Genomic DNA, 7,130 nt, shown 5'->3' with positions numbered 1-7,130 from the left:
ACCTCTCAACTTTATGATGTATGTTTATTTTTGCTGTTTTTCCATCCCTCCATTTTTTTCCCTCCCAACTCCTCCTCCTCACTCCTTCTTTGATTCATGGCCTCTTTTTGTATGATTATTATTGTTTTACATATATAACTTACTGAGTCCATTTAATGTAGTTCATACATATTCGTGTGTGTGTGTGTGTGTGTGTGTGTGTGTGTGTGTGTGTGTGTGTGTGTGTGTGTGTTGGGAAGGGACCATTATTTAGGATTGGGCAACTTATCATAGGGCTTGTCTCTGGAGAAAACTGATTCTGCCTCCCTCAGCATGCATTGACTGCTTGTACTTCTTCACCTAGTGGCAGGACCCAGTGAAATTTCCCTCATTCCCACTGGTATGTCCATTGGTGTGGTCATTATGGAGGCCTTGTTTAGGCAACCACGTTGTTGAGACTTCATAGCTATGAAATCCCTGTCATGTCTAAAAGTCACTGTCTTTAAGTGTCTGGATCCTCTGGTTCTTATAATTGTTGTGTCCATCTCTTCTACTAAGTTCCCTGAAGTCTTAGGTGTAGAGATTGTGTTGTCTGTGCACTCCATAGTCTTTTATTCTCTGCATTTTGACCAGCTACGGATCTCTATCTGCTGCAAAAGAAAAAAGGTTTTACACTTATTTGTGGGCATAAGTATTAGTGTTTAGGATACAGTTAGAAGCTATACTGATAGAGGAAAATGGCAGTAGTATTTTCTTCTCCAGAGTTTATGATGTCTCCAGCCATGGGTACTTGACTAGGTTTATAGTATCCTTGTACTGAACAGGTCTTAAATCCAATTAGACTGCTGTTGTTTACCTCCAAGATATACGTGCCAATATTCTATCATTGAGATATCTTGTTGCACTAGTCATTGTTGTTTGCAGGCTTAACAGCTGGGTAGAACTACTGATTACTTCCATCCCTTGGCAATTTGCATAGGACTTTTTGATACTTTGAGAGCTAGCTCAAAGAGGAGGCTTTCAGGTCAATACCAGCTTGGCACCTCCATCCTGTGTCTGAAGTATATGGTGTCTTCATGAATAGGGTTTTAACCTTCACTTCTGGAAGGCAACCAAAAGCAATAGCAACGGGAGTATTTGGATTCCCTGATCAACAACTTGAAGGGATGTTACCTTTATTTGGTAATAGGGTATTTGTTAGATAGTCTATGGCTCCCAGGGGAAACATTATCATTCATGTAGCATAATTCCATTTAAACCGTACACATATAAATATGTATATATACATATTTACTATATTATATATTATATTTTATATTATATGCATTTTAAAGTAAGCTAATAGAGTAGTATGTTCCCCTATAACAACTTTACCCATCATCCTTAGGGTTATTTAGTTCTCCTCCCTCCCTTTTATATTTTCTTCCTCCCCTTCCACAGTTGTTAACCTTCCCACCTTTTCCTTTTCCTTTAGCTGTGTCCTGTGTCCTACCATTCCTCTCTCTAGAGCTCCTTACTCCCCCATAGTCTCTACTTTCCTGGCTTCTGCTGTTTTTGCAGGTTTTATGTTCAAATCTAAGGATTCAAAGCTAGGACCCACAAATAAAAGACAACCTGTGACATTTGCCTCTAAAAATGGCAAAAATTCTTTTCAACTTTCTTAGCAACCAGGGAAGCAAATTAAAGCACTTTGACATCTCATCTTACCCTCGTCAGAATGGCTAAGTTTAAAAGAAAAAAACTGACAACAAATGCTGGCAAGGGTGTAGGAAAAGGAGAGCATTTATTCACTCTTGGTAGAATTGCAAGCTGGTACAACTGCAGCCACTATGGAAATCAGTGTGGAGAATTCTCTAAAAGCTAAAAAGTAGATAGCACTCCTTGGCATATACACAAAGCATTTAGGCACCCTTACTCCACAGACACTTGCTCCTTTTAAGGACTATGTAATAGCAACACCAATAAATAAATATGTAGATATATAGATGAAAGATAGACAGATAGATGTAGTGAGTGCCATGTAATCTCAGCATGAGAGCAGAGACAAGCAGATCCCTTGTCAATTGGCTTAGCCCACTCAGCCAGTTCTAGAGCAGTGACAGACCTTACCTCAAGAAAAAGGGGATGATCCAGGCATGCTTACCTGTAATCCCAGCATTCAGGGAGGCAGAGGCAGGCAGATCTCTGTGAGTTTAAGGACAGCCTGATCTACAAAGTGAGTCCACAACAGTCAAGGCTACACAAAGAAGCCCTGTCTTGAAAAACCAAAAAAGAAAAAGGGATGATGTCACCTGAGACCCAAGATTGTCCTGGCATTCCCTTACACAGAAAAAAAAACCTGAAAAGCTAAAGGCCATATTTTTCTCCTCATTTCAATTTCATCATATGCTCCAACGTGTGTGTGTGTGTGTGTGTGTGTGTGTGTGTGTGTGTGTGTGTGTAAATGGAAAAGGACACAGTGTTCTTTTCCACCTACTGCATTCATCTCAGCTGCCGGCTCTAACATGTGCCATCCTTTAAGTGTGCAATGAAGGAAGCATCAGTTTTGAGGGGCTGCACAGCACTGCTAAGCCCCTGCGTGGACCGACTGTATAAATATTGCCTCTGGGGAGAGAAACGAGATCACCCGAGGAGCCTTACATCATCACATACATTCCTACAAATGTTGCAGATGTCCACTAGGCAGACACTTCTGAAAGTCTGAGTGAGCAATAGGAGAAAGTCCTCCAGATTTCTCAATGGCAGGGCTAAGGCGAGAGCTCTTGGCTGAAAACACTGCTATACAAGGAGAGTTTGCCATAACATTTTCTAACTCAAGAGTGCAGGCCTGAGGCCACACTCTGACAACACAGTTGGGCTCATCGCGTTCTGTGGTTATGAGAGAGTGGGAGGAATGTAAACATTTTTAGCTTTGTTTGGCTTATCAGAACAATCCCTCTTTATTGAGTGCACTAAGGTGTATCTTACAGCCTGTCAAGGGCAAAAGACAGGTTTGGATCTGAAGAGCAGTAGAGAAATGCAGACTTTCCCTACTACACAGAGGCTGGGATGGAGGTGGGGCAAAGATGCACAGAAAGCTCTTTAGCTTCCTCAGGAAGGAAGCAGATGGGAGGCAGGAGAGAGGAAAGACCTGGAGATGCTTTGAATGCTCCAGCTGGAGTTTAACATGGAAACAGTGCAGGTCAGCTAAGCCACCTGACCACTAACAGAAAGGGGAGAATGCATTGGGGGAGAAAATGACCCCGCCAAGCAGCAGGAGCAGTTTCTTCCTCCTAGCTGGGAAGGTAGGGACTGGGAGGCTTCCAGGTTTTGTGCTCACGCCTAGAACGTAGAATGACATGCCAGGCGTCTCACCGCTCTTAGCACATAGCTTCATTTTTAGACATCAGCTTTCCTTTAGCTGTATGTTCAACCTCCACTGCAGGGTGAGAGAGCTTAGAACTCTATTTAGAGGCTGAGAGTACACACACACACACACACACACACATGCTCACACTCATGCACAAACACACACGGACACACACACACATTCAGCACTGAGTTGGTGGGCAGGGTTCCCATGACCAGGTCCTTACAATCGCTAAGTGTAGGACATCAAATACACTTCTTGTATTCGTCTCTTAATGGGCTAGACTACCCTGAGGAGCTGTGGGGAGCATCACTGGCAGCTTAAGGTGTAACTCTTGAAGGGCTTCTCATGGTGAACTCTGTATCTTCCTAATAGTTGCACGCAGCTTTCTCACAGCTCACTGTCTATCAACATGGGTTCTCCTACTGCACATTTTTATATCACATACAAACATCTTCCTATGGGCGCCAAAAACCCCTGCTTTGCACACAATGTTTAACTTCCCATAAAATCTGTCATTAATCCTTTATTTAGCTGCCGAAACTCTAAACCAGCATAAAACCTATTTAGACAATTGCTATTGTGTCTCACCTGACTGAGCGTAGGCGCTGTGGTAGTTAAGAAAGGCTGCTGCAGGTGTCTGGACCATTTCTCCTCTACCTTACTGACCTCAAAGAACAAACCACAAAAATATTCTTCATTGCAGCTGTGCCATGTGTAGATGCAGAGAGAATACATAGCTACATGTGTGCTCATTTGTCAGCAAAGAGTTATGAGGACTGATTATTTCAAGCATTAGAAATACAAAGGCACATGGATTAGGTAGATAGAGCCTTGTTAATCACGGCCACAGTATCAGAGGAGAGGAGGGACTGGTAATAGAGTCCTGTAAGTGTTCATTAGGAAGGCTACCCAGCACTGTGGGAGCAGAGCTCTTCCTTACCACGGGGTTCTGTTTACTTGTGCCAAAGGGGAGAGGATAAAAAAGCCAACCAGGGTGTTTGAGAAGGCAACATTTGAGCAGGGTACTGAATACACAAGCAGGATAGGCGTGGAGGACTGGGTAGGAAAGGGTGTGAAGTCAAGAAAGCCTTCCTCTCACCATCAGTGGCGCCTGAAGGATGAAGTCGGTGCAGAGCCTGCCCCTGCAGTCTGCTGGGTGCAGGAGGCTATGGTTTGGTGAAGCGCCTCAAGCAGATGGGTCATGCCAAAGCCCAGAGAAAGATCAGAGGTGAGACGCTGAGGGCAGAGCATAGTTAAACCATCACCAGCTCTGTTTGCTCCAAAACGTGGTTTTCTGTGAGAGCACATGTGTTTGTGTTTACATCTTCAGTGTCTTACTGATAGATTAATCCAAGTGTGCTGGGCAGCTGCTGTACAGAACATGCCAAAGGCATTCCTGCCATCTGGTGGGCAGACACTGTCACAGTGCATGGCTCCAGGGCCACAGCATCCTGGATTCTCATATCAATAAGTAAAGACGTCTGAAGTAGCAGGTTTTGGTGGCCAACACCTACAACCTCAGCACTTGGGAAGCAGGGGGTCAGAAGTTCAAGGCCAGCTTTAGTTATAAGCGACTGTGCAAATTTAAAACAAGCAAACAAGGGGGCTGGATATTGGACCAGCAGTTCCGAGCACTTGTTGCTCTTGCAGAAGTCCTGGGTTTGATTCTCAGCACTCACAGGGTGGCTGGCAACCACCCTTAATTCCAGTTGCAGGTGATCAGACTCCCTCTTCTGACCTCTGTGAGAAACAGGCACACATGTGTGTACCTACATGTAGGCAAAATATTCATACACATAAAACTTTAATTCTAAAATCATTAAAAATCCAACAATAAATAAAATACTCTGGGCTGGAGAGATGGCTCAGCAGTTAAGAGCACTGTCTCCTCTTCCTAGAGGTCCTGAGTTCAAGTCCTAGCAACCACATGGTGGCTCACAACTATCTTTGAGATCTGGCTCCCTCTTCTAGCACGCAGGTGTAACTGCAGATAGAGCACTCCTCTATATAAAATAAGTAAATAAATCTTTTAAAAACCTGAGGTAGTTTATTCTTTTGTTATCATTTGTTAAAGATCTGTTTTATTTTTAATTATGTGTGTGGGAAGGTATGTGCATGTAAGTCCGGGTGCTCATGGAGCTGACAAGCATGTATATTGGAAACTGAATTTGAGTCCTCTACAAAAGCAGTAGCTGCTCTTAACTGCTGAGCTGTCCCTCCAGGCCCTCAAATGTGCTTTTTTAAAAAAAGTTGAGGGAAAATATACAAGAATGCTCTCATGCAGTGCTCCCATCTGAGGGAAAACATAAAGTAAGGGGAGAAAAGGACAGGGAACCCACTACAGAAGTTGTTCCAATGCTACTTTAGGGACCACTTTTCCTCCTCCAAACTGTAGGCACATGACCCCTGCTTTGCAGGTAAGACTCATCCCAGCCTTGCCTCACTCCTTTTCTTCATGTTCCACCAGGCAGAATGCCTTTTTATGACAGGAAAACAGTATAACCCTTTAGATGTCTAAGAATTAAAGGGACTATCTTTAGACAGGGACTGTTCTGGTGAGTCAAGTTCCCAGGCAACTCTGAAATTTTGACTACTTTGTGAAGGAATGTGAAATGTAGTCTCTGCCTTTAAGAGGCTTATACTTTACTATAAGTCTTCAAGGAAATCACTGTTTGGGCTGGAGTGACTACGGTAAGGTCTATCTACAGGTGGGGCTGCCAATGGCCAGATATGAAGAAATGCATTTTAGGACACACTCATGTCTTCCCTTTGGCTTATTCTGACTGAAGCACCACAATGAAATCCTGCCTTGACTCAGGTCATATTTTGTTGTTTTTTTCGAGACATGGGTTCTCTGTGTAGCCCCAGCTGTCCTGGACTCACTCTGTAGACCAGGCTGGCCTCGAACTCACAAATATCCGCCTGCCTCTGCCTCCCGAGTGCTGGGGTTAAAGGTGTGCACCACTACATCCCACCTGACTCAGGTCGTATTTTTATCAAGAGGGGAAGGGGAGGAGACTACTGGAAAAATATGCAGGAGTGAGTTACTTCAATTTTCTCTCCTTCTAGTTTCTTGTCAAAATCATGTTTGTGTTCAGAAAAGTTACAGAAGAATTCACACAAAGGATAAAAACACCACTAAAAACCAGGCACCCTGAGCATGGTGGTACACAACTGTAACCCCAACACTTAGAAAGAGGAGGCAGAGATCAAGGGTGTCTTTTGTTTCACCGAAGACCAAAGGCCAACTTGGGTGATGTGAGACCCTGTTTCAAAACAAAATCAAAACAGAAACAGAAAACAAATAAAGATACTTCTGTTAAGAGATGTTTCTGACAGACTGAGCAGGTGGTATGTGTTACTTTAGAATATACATGTAAACAATTTTAAAAAGAGGCTGTAAATTTGAAGGAGAGCAAGGAGGTATACACAGAAGAGCTTGGACAGAGGAGTTTCAAGTCTGGTATTATTGCCAAAAAACCAATGAGTTAACAAGTGCACACTCTTTCAGACACTATCAAGCACCTAACCCCACATGCACACGCACCAGTCTTCTCAGGGTTTAGGACAAATGAAAGGATGATTTCTCAAAAGACACAAGAGGAGATGTAGAATGCTACAGTGTTTTTAATTTTAACACAAACTTATGCTTCATTTCTATGAATAAGCATTTGATATGAATATTTACTTACAGGATTTAAAAAGAGCAACATCAAGATGAAAGAAAGATGCTAACGGCCAATACAGTGGCTCAGGGGTTAGGCCACTCGCTTCCAAGTCTCATTCAGTCTCCAGAACC

Source organism: Acomys minous (genome assembly GCF_964271855.1).
Source record: "Acomys minous genome assembly, chromosome: 7".
NCBI lineage: Eukaryota > Metazoa > Chordata > Mammalia > Rodentia > Muridae > Acomys > Acomys minous.
This window is presented reverse-complemented; position numbering follows the sequence as displayed.